General features: G+C 35.2%; 1 pseudogene; it reads left to right on the plus strand.

Moving 5' to 3' along the window:
• The first annotated feature begins 18,399 nt into the window (after positions 1–18,399).
• Positions 18,400–18,524, plus strand: LOC131830871 (U4 spliceosomal RNA; annotated as a pseudogene).
• Positions 18,525–18,994: the final 470 nt, after the last annotated feature.

Genomic DNA, 18,994 nt, shown 5'->3' on the forward strand with positions numbered 1-18,994 from the left:
GGATGGACAACAGCAGAAAAGCATCAAAACACTTAGGAAAGTTTTCATACTCACATACACATGACCAGCAAACCCACCAGTTGGCGATCTTCCATGGGGGATCACAGAGCACACACTGTTTCCTAAAAAATAAAGACCTTTCTGGTGGCATTGCACCATAATCACTGGGAGGGTTCATGCTTGCTGACCTCTTTAGGTCAGGATGGGCTGTCGGTGGCTAGAGATGGGCTGTCTGTAGCAGGATGTGTGAGGGAATGCTGAAATAATATGAGTGCAGAGTTTAACTGTAGGAAGCAAATGGACAGAATTATCCTAATGAGCCTCAAATTCTGAGTGACAGCCAGAGGTTTCTGACCTGGAGAAAAGTAGAGAGATGGTTAATAAAACATGGTGTACATAAGGGCAAGAGAGCTAGGCAGCCAAGAACAGTAAAGTTTCTTGTATACAGTGAGGATGAAATAAAAAAAAAAACCACTGTTATTTTAGTTTTGACATAAGGAGTTTGAAACTTGTTATTCATCCCTACAAGAAAACAAAAACAAAAACAAAACAAAACAACCCTGAAAACCAATAATTTAGCCCCATCAGAGAACTGAAGTCACTGGGCAAATCACCAGCCCCAAACTCAAGATATGGGCAAATATGGGGGCACGTGGTTGGCTCAGTTAAGCGACTGCCTTTGCCTCAAGTCATGATCCCAGGATCCTGGGATTGAGCCCCATGTCGGACTCCCTCCTCCGAAGGGGAGGCTGTTTCTTCCCCTCCTCCTGCTTGTGCTCTCTCCCTCACTCACTGTCTCTTTCAAATAAATAAATAAAATTAAAAAAAAAAAAAAAAAACAAAGATACAGGCAAAAACAGAGACTCAGAGCTGAGACTAGTTAGCCAGGAGCAGAAACAGCTGCAGCCAACAACTGGTAAGAACTCATAAATGATAATTTTGATGAATTGCTGATGGCTAAGTGTGTATTACCTCTAGAACTCCTGGAGAAACAATGGTGAGGAGGTGCCCACATTTTATAGGTTTTATCTCCAGGATATCCCTCAGGATTTCATGGTAAAGATCAAAGAAAAACCCACTCCCTTTCTGGCTCAGGGCAGAGAAACAGTAACCATTTGAAATACCTGTAGAGGTTTTTCTGTAACAAAGGACCATCCTTTCTACAAACTACTCTGAGTCTCATCTGGCCTGAGTTAGGAGTAATGAGATTATTCACCCCACCCCCTTACTCTCTCATATAAGGGGAGGGGGAAAAGGCGAAGAAAACCTTCTGAAGATCAGAGCCCAGGGAGTTAAGACCACTGAAAATGTGAGTGTCAATTTTGAATTCTGATAGAATGCTTTTCCTCCCAGCAGTTTACCACCGTATCAAATGCCTCCAGTAGAGTAACAGTGGATTACAGCTAAGAAAGTAGCAAGACACTGACCATATTTAAGAAGGATTTTTTAAGGGGTAAAAAAAAAAAAAAAGTTCTTCCCTCCACCTTTTTTTTAGAGACAGAGAAAGAGGGAGAAGCAGATTCCCTCCCAGTTGAGCAGGGAGCCTGATGTGGGACTGGATCCCAGGACTCTGAGATCATGACCAGATTGGAAAGCAGATGCTCAACCAACTGAGCCAGTCAGGTGCCAACACCCCTCTACTTTGTTTACCTAACATATTTAAATTTATTGATATTTGATTGATGGCACAGGATTTGGTTTATCTTAGTAATATATCATATTTCTACATATTGAAAAATTATATTATGCTAGTTTTGAATGGAATGATTTATGTCAATTACATCAAGTATTTCTTTGTCTCTGTAACCCACTGATTACTGAAATATTGTTACTGAAATCACCAGTTATACTTATGTGTTTTTCTAGGTTTTTTTTTTTTTCAGTTTTTTTTCTCATATATTTTGATATTTTGGTACAAGATACACAAACTATATCTTCTTGATGAATTGGTTTACTGCCCTCATGAAATGTCCCTCTTTATTTCTGATGATTTTTCTGTGCTCCTGAATGATCTTTTTATCTTTTTATAGCTACCCCTGATTTATTGATTATGTTAAAATACACCTGCTATAGAATTTACCATTTTAACCATTTTTAAGTGTACAGTTAGGTAGCATTAATCACATTCACATTGTTGTGTAACCATCATCATTATCTATCTCCAGAACTTTTCTGTCTTTCCCTACTGAAACTCTGACCCCATTAAGCAGTAACTTCCCATTCCCCCTTTCCCAGCCCCTGGCAAACATTCTACTTTCTTTTTCTAGGAATATGACTACTCTAGGAAAATCATACCTGTGGAATCACACGGTATTTTTTCTTTTGTTACTGGCTTATTTCGCTTAGCAGAATGTTTTCAAGGTTCATCCATGTTACAGAATGTGTCAAAAGTACCCTTCTTTTATAAAGCTGAAAAATAGTCTGCTGTGTGTGTATTACACATTTTACTTACCCATTCTTCCATGGATGGACCCACGTATGGCTTCTACCTTTTTGGTTATTGTGAATAATATTGCTATGAACATGAACATACAAACGTCCCTTGAAGTCCCTGCTTTTAATTCTGTGGACATCTACCCAGAAGTGGAGAATTCTTGGATCATGCGGTAATTCTGTTTATTTCTTAGAGAAATAAACTGTTTTCCATAATGTATGCACCATTTTACAGTCCCAGCCAGCAATGGGCAATATTTCTGTTTTTCCACAATCTTGCTAACACTATCTTCTCTTTTTGTTTTATTTTGTTTTGGGTGATGGTCATCCTAATATGTATGCCCCGCCTTCATTTAATTAATGTTACCAATGTATATCTATTTTCTAAGCTTTTAATTTTTGAATATATTATCCAAGTATAGACATACAAGGTAACATCAAGTGTACAACAGACTGATCTAAGCTTTTATTTTAATCTGTTTATGTCTTTAAGTTTAACATGTGTCTCTTATAAGCAGAGTATTTTTGAACCTTGCTACTTATTAAATCTATTGTTTAATTGGAGAAATATAGTGATTTATATTTAAGATGATTAATTAAATGATTATGTGTGTCTATTGTCTTTCTACTAGTTTTCTTTCTCCTGTTTTTTCCCTTGATTTTCATTCTTTTTTTAATTAATTGAGCACATATTATTTCTTTTACTTCCATATTTGGTTAATTATCTTTAGCTCTTTTAGTGAAGTTTTTTCCCTGTCCACTTCCAAATGACACATCCATTCCAATATAGTAAAAAAACCTCACATCACTGTACTTCCATTTCTCCCCTCCCAGGCTTTATATTGCTGTTTCCACATGACTTACTTATTTATATATTACAAACCTCTTACACATTGTTATGTGTTTAGTCAATTATCTTTTTAAAATATTTAAATTACAAGGAAATTATTCTTTTTTATATATACCCTTTCTTCAGTAGTTCTGAATTTCTGCATGGTATAATTTTCTTTTCCCTGAAAGAATTTTTTAGAACATTTCTTATAGCGCATATGTACTGGTGATAAATTCTCTTGGCCTAGTTAGTCTGAAAAACTATTTTATCAACACTTTTGAAAGATATTATCTTTGTATACCGAGTTCTAGATTTACAGGTTTTTTTTTTTCAGTATTTTTTAGGATTCTACTCACTTTCTCACTAGCATTGCTTCCAACAAGACATCTCTTCTCATCCATATCTTTGTTCCTCCGCATGTGATGTTGCCTCCTCCACAACTTCAAGATTATTATTTTATTGCTTTTGAGCATTTTTAGTATTATGTGCCTTGGTGCAGTTGAATTCGTATTTCTTGTGCTTGTATTCTCTGAAGCTTCTTGAATCTCAGTTTTCAACAAATTTGGAAGGTTTTTCCCCCAAACATTTTTTTTTCCCCAAACATTTCTTTAAATGTGTTTTCTGCCTCCACCCCATTCCAGACATTCAAAAATTTTTTTATAAGACCACCTTTTCTTTTAGAGCTCATGGAAAATCTTTTCATTTGTTTAAATTTCATTTTCTCTCTTTGCTTTATTTTGGATAGTTTCTGCTGATATGTCTTCAAACTCATTATTATTCTCTTCTACAGCTGCCATTAATCTGACAATAATCTCATGTACTATAATTTTCACCTCTCAGACACTGTAGTTTTCTTGTCTAAAAGTGCTACAGGGCTCATCTTTAAAATATTTTTTTGTTTCTTCCTAACATTTGGACACAAGCAATACATTTATAACAACCATCTTAGTGTTTTGTTTTGTTTTGTTTTCTGCGAAATCTCACTTTTGTGTCCGTTTGGGATCAGTTCTGATTGACTGTCTTTTCTCTCTTTTCTTAACGTGTGATACAGTTCTTCTTTGCATGTCTGGTAATGTTTGATCTGATGACAGGTATTCTGCATTTTACCTTTTTTTTGGGGGGGGTGCTCTACAATTTGTTTGCTTACTTGAGCTTTTTCATACAGCAAAATTAAATTATTTGGAAACAGTTTGAACCCTTTGGGTCCAGTTTTGAGATTTGACAGGTGAGCTTGATTAAGCATTTATCTGGGGGCTAATGATTGCCCACTACTGAGGCAAGAAATTTCTGAGGGCCTGAATGCCTGAAGAACCATCAAGCCTGATGAGGGCGAGACAAATAAGTGGCCCCATTTACAATGTGCCCTTTTATCATGGAGGAGAAAACTTTGCTTATCCCGTAGAGCTGGGTGTGCCCTCCAAGGAAGGTTAGGAAGCTGCTTCCAGAATGACCACACATGGGAACACTCATTATGTTTTCAAAACTTTGAACTTCAGGCTTGAAAGAACAAGGAACTTCATTTGTCAGCAATTTGAGTGTGGATCAGTAAAAAGCTGTCTGACCCACTGTGCTGACTTATTAATTCATAATGAATAATTTATCTGTCAAAGAGCCAGAATACTCACATTGTTAAGATCAGCGAGCTCTGTCGCTATAGCCAACTTATAGGGTGAGTTGCAAGACAACTTTTTAATTTCCAGTGAGAAATAGCTGCCAAGCTTGGATGGTCAGTGAATTCTCTCCTTGTATGGGAAGCCAAATGTGTTCTAAGTGGAAAAATATCTTTATACATATATAGGATCGGTATTATTTCATGTAATCATATGATTATATATTAGTTCAGGACAATAAGCATGAGATAATTTGAATTAGATTGTCTAAAGACATCTAGTTCAACAATGAATAAATATATTTCTTTTCTCTCTTCTCTTCTCTTTTTCTCTTTTCTTTTCTTTCAAGAGGTAAGTGTTTGAACTTCATCACCAAAAACTTCTCTCCCTTGGAAATATATCTTTCAAATTTTTGCTTTGTTTGTAACTCGAAGGATTACCAATCTCCCATGTTTCTGATGCATATATTCTTACCTTAGGTATGTTTATATATTTGATTCTTAATGTACTTGGTTTGTAATGTCTTCTGACTTATTATTCTTTCAGGGTGTTTATTCATTTTTGTCCACTAATTCACTTTGCCTTAAATTTGCATTTTAACACAGGAGGGTAATCATCTCCTCTTCCTTTTCAAGTTCTTGAAAAAAAAAAATATCCTTTTAACTTAGAATTCATGAGAATAGGGGCATATTTCATGTTAGGCACTTCTTCAGTTATTATACTTTTTAAATTGTATTGCTATTCAAAATACCTTCGAATATTTTAAGCAATCGGACAGCATGAACAGATTACAGCTGTCATTTAGAAATGTAATTCCAGCAGCAGTTTGGAGGAACAGTGTTGATAGTTGAAATGTTACCTGGAATGGCATGGGCACCTCTCCATCTGAAGGGATGCAGGACCTGAATATAGCGATAAGTCCCCGGAGGTTCCTGGCTGAGAATCACGCCATGTAAATCCTTGAATTACTGTATTTTTGGAAGATCCACGGTAGTTCCAGTGAAATATCTGGGGAAAATTTCATGAACCTTTGTTCAGCAAGGGATTACTTAAACACTGTAACTGCTTTAAGGGCCTTGGCGAAGGGTGTTTGGTAGAGATAAAACCAGTGGAGTAGTGAACAGGGTAAAAGCAATACATTAATCAAACTTGGAGAAAAAAATAAACATACAAGATTTAAAAATCCAGGGAAAAAAAGCAAGTTTTATTTTAATCTACATCATCTTTAGACTCCATATACCAAACATAACTGGATGTGTTTCTGTCTTCTCATTCACATAATCCTAATGGCTTTCATGCTGTTAATGGGTCATTTAAAATAGAGCACCATTAGTTGTTATTCAAAGCTTTAAAAACGAGCCTGAAACATATTTTGTCTTCTACATGCATGCAAAGAGCTTTGACTTCCTGCCTTTTAAGGAAAGTGACTGCTGGCATCTTGTATAGCTGATCATTTCAGTCACTTCTCTGCCTAGCTTTAATTAAAATTTAATTCAAAGATAAAGATTATTTCATGAAGATTCATCTTATTGGAAGTTGATTAGGAGTTCAAGACATTCAAAATGTTAGAATTTCAATCAGAAATGGTCAACATAATTTACATCGGATTTGGTAATCTTTTTTTTTTTTTCATTTATTTATTTTCAGCATAACAGTATCATTATTTTTGCACCACACCCAGTGCTCCATGCAATCTGTGCCCTCTATAATACCCACCACCTGGTACCCCGACCTCCCACCCCCCTGCCACTTCAAACCCCTCAGATTGTTTTTCAGAGTCCATAGTCTCTCATGATTCACCTCCCCTTCTGATTTGGTAATCTTGATAGTAAATCCCTGGTGCACTATAAGATTTGTTCATTCCTAGAATCTGTGAAGAAGAATCAGAAGCATTTTTGTTACTCTAAACAAGTCTGTAGGGCATGTGGCAAATATATCTGTAATGATTATGAGCCCAGTATCAAAACCCCTTTATTTACCTCTGAGGATGTTCCTGCTAAGGAAATTGACAACCTCATAAACATAAGAAACATATCTCATAGAGCCATGTGATACCAGATGGCCACTGTACTTCGTCAGCTATGTCGTCTCATAAGCATAAGAGGAAAAAAACAATTACTGCACTTCTATAGCACAAAAACTACTGAAGTAGAGATATCTGGGCTTTTATTTTTTTTTTTTAAGATTTTATTTGTTTATTTGAGAGAGAAAGAGAGGGTGAACAAGAGCAGGAGAGGAGGGACAAAAGAAAGGGGGAGAAGCAGACTCCCTGTTGAGCAGGGAGCCCGATGTGGGGCTGTGTCCCAGGACCCCAGGGTCATGAATCTGAGCTGAAGACAGATGCTTAACCAGCTGAGTCACTAAAAGCCCTCACAAGTCCCAAAACACACTCTGAGGAGATGTCTACATGTGTAATCTTCTATGTGAATACGTTGTGCTACATGTCACAGAGATTCTGTACCAGGATGCGTTGTACTTTCTCCTAATTACTGTTTTGCTCTCTAGTTCTATTTAGTGTCTTAATTTGTAGATTATAAATGTTTTATATAGTTGTGGTCTACAAAATGAGGGGTTTGTGTAAAATAATAAAATGTTTTATAAGTTTTGGTGAGTATCTTTCTGTTCATAATTTACAATTAGTATACATTTCTATAAGATAATTTAAAAACGATGTTGAGAAAATATATCTAACAGCTCAACAAGTCGCAAAGTCAATACGACTTCTGGACATGTGGAGGTGACTTTGATTATGTAGGTCAGGAGTGTAGGGCCATGTGGGAATTAGAACACCTTACTTTTTTTTTTTTTTTTTTTTTTTTTTTTTACTGGAGCTGGTCCCTTAAAATTCAGTCTTTCTGTTGATAGAGAGGAATAAGAAAGACACTAAAGCCAGAGACTTGGTGTGGTAAAGCAGAAAGGAAGTAATATGACTTGTGTCAAGACTTGAGAGGGAGCATTAGGTAGTGCTCAACATGATTGGAATTCAGCCAGCACCAGGTTGTACAGGGCTTTCACTGACAGTCTAAAGGGTGATGATTTTATATCACAGGCTTTACAGAACAGATGGCATTTTTGAGCAGTGAAGCATCAAGCTGAAAATATGGTTTATTCACATTTTTAATGTACCCAGGAAGATTTCTTGTGCAAGTTATTGGTTTGTTAGCTCCACTGGTTACCACTGAGACCAAGATTTGGGGAATTATCTTTGCACACAGCTTTGCATTTTGGCAAAGTAATATTGTTTAGTCCTAAACCCAATTAGTATGTTTCAAAAAAAAAATATATATATGTATATATATATATATATTATATATGTGTGTATGTGTATATATATGTGTATATATATACATATATACACACAACTTTGCACATGAAACCAATATTTGCATCTACAGCAAAGTTTTCTGTCCTACCAATACATATTAGTGATTGTTTGTTCAATAATATGAAAACAAATATGTCTAAAAAGAAAGCCATGATTTTTGACCCAAATCTAGATGTTAGGCAATGGTTCTTGCCTCAGTGAATGGTATCACCATCTATCCATTGTATGAAGCAAATCTCTGGGAGTTACCTCTCTCTCTACTTACTTGCTATCCCTATATGTAAGAAAGTTCTCCAGATTTTATCTACTACATTTTCCTAATCATATTTACTTCTTTTCATATGTTATGATGCCATCCTTGTCCAAATAACTCTTATCTCCAGCCTGGAATAGTGCAGTTACCTTTCAACTGTTTTTCAGCTGTGTTCCTTTTGTTCTTTTTTTTTTTTTTTTTTAAGTTGACTTTTTATTTTATTTTATTTTATTTTTTAGGATTTTTTTAAAATTTCTTTTCAGCCTAACAGTATTCATTGTTTTTGCACCACACCCAGTGCTCCATGCAATACGTGCCCTCCCTTATACCCACCACCTTGTTCCCCCAACCTCCCACCCCTGCCCCTTCAAGACCCTCAGGTTGTTTTTCAGAGTCCATAGTCTCATGGTTCACCTCCCCTTCCAATTTCCCTCAACTCCCTTCTCCTCTCCATCTCCTCATGTCCTCCATATTATTTGTTATGCTCCACAAATAAGTGAAACTGTATGATAATCGACTCTCTCTGCTTGACTTATATCACTCAGGATAATCTCTTCCAGTCCCGTCCATGTTGCTACAAAAGTTGGGTATTCATCCTTTCTGATAGAGGCATAATACTACATAGTGTATATGGACCACATCTTCCTTATCCATTCATCTGTTGAAGGGCATCTTGGTTCTTTCCACAGTTTGGCGATGGTGGCCATTACTGCTATAAACATTGGGGTACAGATGGCCCTTCTTTTCTTTTAATTTACTTAAAGTGAGAATGAGCTTTAAACAACACACATATCACCATCTTTTTCAGGAACATTTGGTGGTTTATTATTTGATTAAGTGTAAGTTCTATATAGGTCTAATCAGGTAGGACATCAGGTTCTGTATACTCTAGCCATGAATATACCTTACAGCTTAACTCAATATATGTACATGTGTCTCTTTTTTGTTCCTTTAACATAACATGTGCACTCTTTGCCAGTTGCTTTCTCTGTCCATGGCAAATGTTATTTACACTCCTTCCTTTTTCCTAACAATATCATTCTTATATTTCAATAAATCTTTAATATCTTAGTTCATGTCACTTAATGAACTCCCCTGAATCATCCCCTAAACTGATAAGAATTCTGTTTATGCTTCATAGATCTTATCTCAATGTATACTTACCCACCTACTCTATAGTAAACTCAGTTTCTTGTGGGTTTGCTTAATGTCTTCTTTGTTCATAAACTCTTTTGTTTTCTTTATGAGATAGAGCAATTAGCACAGGAACAGCCATCTAGAAGATATTTAGTAACTATGGTTGGAGGAATAAACAAATGGTGAGATGAATCAAAGGCACAGAAAATGATGAAATGTCTGAAGAAATATTGGCTCTTTTGGGAACCAGGGAAGTCAAATCCATTTTGATTTCTAGCCTAACATATTCAAGAGTATGATTTACCTGCACATGAAGCAAATTATAGTCATGCATGAAGGACTGCTCAGTTCTTATTAATAATGTCCAATGACATTGAAACAGCTTGAAAAATCTTAAAAAATCCATGGAGTATCCAAACCCTGAATTTCATATGCTTACATTCCATGGAGACTTGTATCAGGTGATTAACTATTTCCATATATAAATCAGGTTTTGATTCAAAGGACTATTAAACTGTGTTCTGGAGCCAGCACTAGTAGCATAAGCACTAACTTAGATAAAGCAATCCCACAGGATGGGAATAACTTTGTAACATACCTCTTTATTCTAAATACTCATAGAATGTGACCACAAGTATGATCCTTAAATTAATACACATTTAATTATTAATGGACTCATCAATACTCATTTGCTATTTCTAAAATATCTATATTTATCTATATTTATAACTTACAATTACATTAATGATATATATTATAAGCATTGTATATATTATTTTTTAATTTCATTTTTACATTAAGTACCCTGAGAGCCGGGATTGTTGTCTCTTTTGTCTATTACTGCTTTGCCAGTACATAGACCAACAGATAAATAATGATTACTAGTTGTTGAATAAAAGTATTTAAATTACATAATTGTGTTTGTGTGTGCTTTATTCATATTTATATGAATTTATTCATATTGTACAAATTGATTAAGTGCCTACTATGTGCAAGTAAGCATGTCCAGGACTAATGATGAGAGAGATAACCATGCTTTTTCTACCCTCAGGGAACCCCAAATTAAGTGGAGGGATTATAATGCATTAACATTGGAGAAAAAGATTTACCCAATTTTGTAGAAGGTGCTGAAAAGGATTTTTTGAGGAGAAAACAACTGAAATGCACATTGAGGGAAAGAAAGAAGACAAGGAGAAATTATGTCTTAGGAGGAACAACCCTGAAGATAGATGGCTGATTCAAGCAAGAGTTGATTGTTTAAGGAACCACATGAGATCTCCTCTTGAGATTCCTGGCATGTAAGAGGCATGGGCAGATTGGAGTTGTAGAAAATTCATGAGTATTCTGGTGATGATTCAAAGCTTATTTGTGTGGAGCAAGGACAAGATAGCATAGATAACAGTGAGGTCACTACTGAAATGATTCAGGCAAGAAAGGATGAAAAAACTGATCAAATTTGGAGACAATTTATATGTAGGTTCCAGGGAAGAGAAGGGAGAGTTACAAAAGATTTATCAGAATTGCAGAAATAACAGTTCCAATGATCAAAATTAAGCATATAGGTGGGAATGGTTTCATGAGAAAGATGAGAGCACATTCTTTTCTGAATATCAGATTTTGGAAGCTAAAGATCCAGAGAGATTTCTGGAGTTTAGTACAGATTTGACAACCATTAAAAAAGAGATTGATGAAAATTAGAACAAAAAGATTTTGGCCACACATAACAATTATAAGATGCAGAGGCCAATTTAAGATAAACATGAAATTTTATATTGCAGGAACCAAGAATGTTGGGAAGGAAAAATCTTCCACATAAACCTAAATTCAGGAAAACAAAGTAAAAATAACATAAATATAACTTTAATGCTTGTTAGATAACGAACATGAGAGATCATAGAATATATGAATTTAGGTGAAGACATAATATTGTACAAGAACCTAATGTCAATTGAGTACAGAAATCTATCCTAAATCCTGAGACACTGACATTTTCCTAGATTATTTCTAATTACCTAAAATGAAAAGTGCCTCCAGGTCTCATCTTATTGGCTAGGAATTGTAATGACTGAGCTATAAAAAATGAAGCAGACCTTGAAGAAACAGCTATATTCAGAGTGTCTTTAAAAAAGTCTTCAATAATTTTTCAATGCATGATGCATTTACAGACACAGAGCAAAAATTCTTATCACTTTTTTTGTTTGTTTGCTTACTTTGAGACTAGACGAAGTCTTACGTGCAATTATGTACTTCTCACAGTATATAACAATTTTACCTCAGTATTCAGCTGTGTTAGTCTACCCAAGAGTTTTTAAGTTTTTAAATGCCAATCTTAAGCTCAGTATTTAGTAAATTTATTATAATTTAACAATCCTAACTTTATACAGCCTCATTTATTCATTTACTGAAAATTTATTAAGCTATATGCCCAAAGACACTAGATGCCACAGTACAAAGAATATGTATACTCTTGGAACTCAAGGATTTTGCAACCTAGTAGAATACAGAATAAAATAGTAGTAATAACAATGCTAAAAATAAATAATATTGAATTACATTTCTACAGATAAAATTATAAAAGTAAATAAAAAATAGTTTGAAAGAAGGAATGATTAAGAGGAGAAAATATCCAATATAGAGAAGATACTTTTAGAGCTGAATGTAGTAAAGATCTGCTATGTGGTGGGGAAGTGATGGACATTCCAGAAATCTATGTGGACTACTACAGGTAGAGAAATTCAACAGTGCACAAGTGGTCTGGCTATCACTTTTAATTTCTGAGTCATCAAAGAGTCAGGAAGATAGGGAGAAAGTGCAGTTTTTTTTTTTTTTCATTTTTAGACATTCATTACATTTGAGCCACCTCTCCAATTATTATTATGGCTTTTTATAGTCTTAATGAAAAGTTACATTTGTTTAGTACAACAGATGTTTTAGAAGAATATGGAAGATGTTCTAATAAAATGAACTTAATTTTTACATGAATTATATTATACTTTTTTCTAATAATCCCAAAAGTTCTTAATCAGAACATGATTATTCCATCCTTACTAAATATTTTCCTATTCCAGTTCAAAATATGTGATACCTGATATGTCAAATACAATGTTACAATTTTGTTCAATTTGGTTAAGAAAAATAAGCAACTCTATCTTTCGTATCATGTTCCTTTTATTCAGATATTTATCTTTTGATGAAATTACTATTTGCCTTATAGTGATGATAACAAAATGAGGCACTGGTATTACTGGCCTTACATTACTATTAGTGATAAATCTCTTTGTTTTTCATAGGAAAATTGCAGTGCAAAGATAAGCCTTCAAGCGTGAAAACCCCTAATTAAAATATTATCTGGAAGAGCGGGGATGGTGGCACAGTATGAGGACCCTAGGTTTGCCCCATTCCATGAGTACAACTAGATAACTATTGATTCACCCTAAATAACCTAGAAAGCAACCTGAGGACTGGCAGAATAAATTCCACAACTAAAGTCAGAGATGAGGACCTGTCAAAGAAGGTAGGAAGGACAGAGATGTGGCTTGGGAGAGAAAGAGATCATAGCTGCTGCATCCTCCATCCCTGGGGACAGAGCTGTGGTTTATGGAGAACAATAAGAGACAGACTAGTGCAGGGGAGCCCACACAGAGAAGATGAATCCCTATAGCAATTGGTATGGAAAGTGAGAGAGGTGATTTTCATCAGTTCTTGCAACCATCAGGACTTAAAGCCTTGAGTTGTAGAGGCCAGAGGGCTTGCCTCAGTGAGAGCCCAAAAACACTAGGGCAGCTGCTACTGGAGAGAAGGAAGGGAAGAAGCCCATGGATATATAGCATGGAAATGGTGACTGAAGAGTGCTTGGTGCACACACTGAGGCTATTTGCCCATCCTGCAGCATGTCCCAGATCGGCAGCATTCAAGGAGATACCCTCTTGAGAATAAAAGAACTGGCAGGTGCCATTTTATTCCCCCACACAAATCCACCTGTAGGAACCAGAGTAGTGCCAACACTTGCTATCTAACTAGTTTACACCAAGGCCTGCTGCCCCACAGTTTGGTGGAACCACTTTTCCTTGTCACATTGGCCTCGCTCCCAGCATGGCAGACCCTCTTCCACAGAAGACTGGCCCAAATCCCTGCCAACACTGCTCCTGACCCAGGAGTTTTTTAGAGGCTCGGTTCTGGCATTGGTGGTGAAGGTCTCATTACACAAGCAGACCAGAGCACACATAATTAAAATGTACCACATTCATGCTAGGGATCAAACACTGCCCACAATGGACAAAAAGAACCTCAGTAGATGCCTGGTTTGAAGGATGAAGTGGCCAGGATGCAAAAGCAGACTGCACAGAGGACACACTGGAGACATTCCTTGAATCACTAGTCCCTGAGGAACCAAAGTCACTACATGCAGGGTGCTATAGGACCTTAAGTCCATTACCTTCAAAAATAGGAAAAAATAGTTGACTTTCCTAATACACAGAAACAAGCACTGAGACTTACACAAAAGGAGAAGACAGACAAATTTGTCCGAAATGAAAGAACAAGACAAGGCTATGGCCAGTAACTGAAATGAAATAGATATAAGTAACATGCTTGATGGAGTGTTTAAGGCAATGATCATAAGGATACCCACTGGATTTGAGAAAAGAGTAGAAAACATCAAGGAGACCCTTAACACAAAGATAAGGGATAAAGTAACAGAGTTAAAGGACTCAATAAATGAAATGAGAAATACCCTTGATGGAATGAACATTAAGCTGGAAGAAGCAGAGGAACAAATTAATGACCTAAAAGAGTAATGGAAAGCAATCAAGCTGAACAAAAGAGATAAAAAGCAATTGCAAAATGAGATTAGACTTAAGGAACACAGTGACTCCATCAAAGGAAATAACATTTGTATTACAGGAGTTCCAAAACAAAAAGAGAAAGGGGATAGAGAATTTATTTGAAGAAATGATAGCTGAAAACTCCTCTAATCTGGGGAAGGTAATAGATATCCAGATCCAGAAGGCAAAGAGAACTTCCAACAAAATCAATAAAAGCAGACCTACACTAGGACATTGTAATTAAATTGGCAAAATACAGTAATAAAGAAAAAAAAATTCAAAGCAGTGAGAGAAAAGATGACAGTAACATTCAAAGGAAGTCCCATAAGGCCTTGCAGAGAATTTTTCAATGGAAACCTTCCAAGCCAGTAGGCAAAGACACAGTATATCTAAAGTGATGAATGGGAAAAATCTGCAGGTAAGAATAAACTGCCTAGTAATACTATCACTCAAAATGGAAGGAAAGAAAGAAAAGGAAGAAGAAGAAGAAGAGGAGGAGGAGGACGAGGAGGACGAGGAGAGGTAGGGAGGAGGAGGAGGAGGAGAAATAATAAAGAGTTTTCCAGACCAAAAAAAAAAGAGTGAAGAAGTTCATGATCATTAACCAACCATGCAAGAAATAGTGAAGGGGACCCTTCGAGTGGAAAGTAAAGATCAAAAGTGACAGTATCAATGTACAAAACACAGAAACAATAAAAAGGATTATTTCTATAGAAAATCAGTTGAATAATTCACCAAATAAAAGGACATATAACAACATATATCTAAATTGTGGTCAGGAGAGGCGTAAAGAATGGGTTCAAACTTAAATGACCATCAACTTATTATAGACCACTATATGCAAATTATGTTATCATACAAATTTAATGGTAACCACAAATCAAGATCCACTAACAAATATGCAAAGAATAAAGATAAAAAAATTCCAATACATCACGAAAGAAGAGCAGCAAAGCATGAATGAAAGACAAGAGAATATCAGAGAAAACCTTCAGAAACAACCACAAAACAAGTTGTAATAATACATATAAATACATAATTTATATAATATATATAAATACGTAATACATAATAAATACATATCTATCAAAAATTATTTTGAATGCAAGTGGACTAAAGGTGCTAATCAATAGACTTAGAGTGACAAAATGTATTTTAAAAAATAACAAAAAGATGCATCTATATGCTGCTTATAGGAGACTCATTTTAGACCCAGACACCTGCAGATTGAAAACCAGGAATGGAGAAATATCTACCATCTAAATAGATGCCAAAAGAAAGCTGAAGTAACAGTTCTTATGTCAGACATGATAGATTCTATTTACTTATTTTCTAAGGCAAAATATACTTTTAACAAAGACTGTAACAAGAGAGAAAAGAGTATATAATCATAAAGGGGATATAACAAAAGGATATAACAATTATAAATATTATTGCACCTGGTATGGGGACACCCAAATATATAAAACAGAATAAACATAAAGGAACTTATTGATAATAATATAATTATAGCAAGGGACTTTAACACCCACATATATCAATGGACAGATCATCTAAACAGAAAATCAACAAGGAAACAATGGCTTTCAATGATGCACTGGAATAGATGGATTTAACAGATATACTATAAAGAGGTATATTCAGAATATTTCATTCTAAAACAGCAGAATACACCTTTTTGAATGCACTGAAACATTCTCCAGAACAGATAATGTATGAGGCCACAAAACTATCCTCAATAAATTCAAGAAGATTGACATCATACTATGAAACTCTTCTGATCAGAATGCTATGAAATGAAAAATACCCCCTGAGAACAAATCTAGAAATACCACAAATACATGGAGCCTAATAACATGCTACTTGACAATGAATGGGTCAGCCATGAAATAAAAGAAGAAATTAAAACACACACACACACACACACACACACACACACACACACAAAATGTATGGAAACAAATGAAAATGAAAACAAAATAGTCCAAAACCTCTGGGATGCAGCAAAAGCAGTTTTAAGAAGGAAAGAGCAATACAAAGCCTACTTCAGGAAGCAAGACAAATCTCAAATAAACAATCCAGGTTTACACATTAAGGAGCTTGAAAAGCACAAAAAACAAAATGTAAAACTATCAGAGGAAATGAAATAATAAAGATTAGAAAAGGAATAAATTATATAGAAACAAGAAACCACAATAGATGAATGAATGAGAACAGATAAAGAGAACTGATAAACTTCTAGTGAGACATATCAAGAAAAAAAAGAGAAAAGACAAATAAATAAACTCACAAATGAGAGAGAGACATAACCAGTGACATAACCAGAGACATAACCAGACATAACCATAACCAGGACCACAGAAAAACAAATATAAGATAATATTATGAAAAACTATATGCCAACCAAGTGGACAACCTAGAGGAAATGGATAAATTCCTAGAAACATAAATTATGCAAACTACCAAAACTGACAAGAAGAAATAGAAAATTTGAACAGACCAATTATCAGCCAAGAAATTGAATCAGTATTTAAAACACTTCCAACAAACAAAATCCAGGACCAGAAAGCTTCAAAGGCAAACTACCAAACATTTAAAAAAGTGTTAATACCTATTCTTCTCAAACTATTAAAAAAAAAAATAGAAACAGAAAGAAAACATCCAAATTCATTTATGAGGCCACCATTACACTGATACCAAAACCAGATAAGACACCACTATTAAAGGCTGATATCCCCCTGATTAACAGAGATACAAAAATTCTCAACAAAATACTGACAAACCAAATTCAACAATAAAGATCATTCACCATACTCAAGTGGGATTTATTACTGGATTACAAGGTGGTTCAATAGTTATAGATCAATCAACATGATAAAGCCCATCAATGAAAAAAAGGATAAAAAACATATGATCATTTCAATAGACACAGAAAACGTTTGGCTAAGTACAGCATCTGCTTATGATAAAAGACCTTGACAAAGTGGGTTTAGAGGGAGCATACCACAACAAGTAAAGGCCACTAATAAAAAACCCAAACTAACATCATTTTTTTTTTTTTTATAATTTTTTTATTTTTTATAAACATATATTTTTATCCCCAGGGGTACAGGTCTGTGAATCACCAGGTTTACACACTTCACAGCACTCACCAAATCACATACCCTCCCCAATGTCCATAATCCCACCCCCTTCTCCCCAACCCCCTCCCCCCGGCAACCCTCAGTTTGTTTTGTGAGATTAAGAGTCACCATGCAGCCATCAAAAGAAATGAAATCTTGCCATTTGCAACAACATGGATGGAACTAGAGCGTATCATGCTTAGCGAAATAAGTCAAGCAGAGAAAGACAACTAACATCATTTTTAATGGGGAGAAACCACGAGCTTTTTCCCGAAGATTAAGAACAAGACAAGGAGGTCCACTCTCACTGCTTATATTCAGCGTAGTACTGGAAGTCCTAGCCAGAGAAATCAAACAACAAAAAGAAATCAAAAGAATCCAAATTATTAAGAAAGAAGTAAAACTTTCACTATTTGCAGATGAAATGATACTATATGTTTGAAAACCCAAAAAATTCCACTGAAAAACTGCTAGAACTGATAAATTCAGTAAAGTCACAGAATACAAATGTATTTCTGATGTAGAGAAATCTGTCACATTTCTATATAATAATGAAGCAACAAAAAGAGAAATTAAGAAAACAGTCCCATTCGGCACCTGGATGGTTCAGTGGGTTGGGCCTCTGCCTTCGGCTCAGCTCATGATCTCAGGGTCCTGGGACTGAGTCCCGCATTGGGCTCTCTGCTCAGCAGACAGCCTGCTTCCTCCTCTCTCTCTCTCTGCCTCTCTGCCTATTTGTGATCTCTCTCTCTCAAGTAAATAAATAAAATCTAAAACAAAAAACAGAAAAAAGAAAAAAGAAAAAGAAAACAGTCCCATTTAAAATTGCACCCAAACCAATAATGACCTAAAATAAACCTTATGAGCTTTGCGCAGTGGCAGTATCGTAGCCAATGAGGTTTATCCGAGGCGCGATTATTGCTAATTAAAATAAACCTTATGAAAGAGTTGAAAAACTTATACTTTGAAAACTATAAAACAGATGAAAAAAAATTGAAGATGACAAAAAGATACCAAAAAACATTCCCATGTCCACAGACTGGAAAAACAGTTAATGTTAAAATGTCTATACTACTAAAAGCAATCTACACATTTAATGCAATCCCTATTAAAATTCCAACTGCATTTTTCATAGAGCTAAAACAATCCTTAAATTTGTATGGAACCACAAAAGACCCCAAATAGTCAAAGCAATCTTGAAAAACAAAAGCAAAGCTAGAAGCATCAGATGATATCTATGTATCTATCTATGTATCTATGTATCTATCTATCTATCTATCATCTTTCATCTACCTATATCTCTATCTGTCTATATATAACTACGTATTTATGGAACACTTTTCAGCCAAAAAAAAAAAAAAAAAAAAAAGGAATGAAATTGTACTATTTGCTGTGACATGACTGGTGCTAGAGAGTAGCATGCTAAATGCAATGAGCCAGTCTGAGACAAACACATACT

The sequence above is a fragment of the Mustela lutreola genome, chromosome 4, assembly GCF_030435805.1.
Source record: "Mustela lutreola isolate mMusLut2 chromosome 4, mMusLut2.pri, whole genome shotgun sequence".
In the NCBI taxonomy this organism is placed as follows: domain Eukaryota; kingdom Metazoa; phylum Chordata; class Mammalia; order Carnivora; family Mustelidae; genus Mustela; species Mustela lutreola.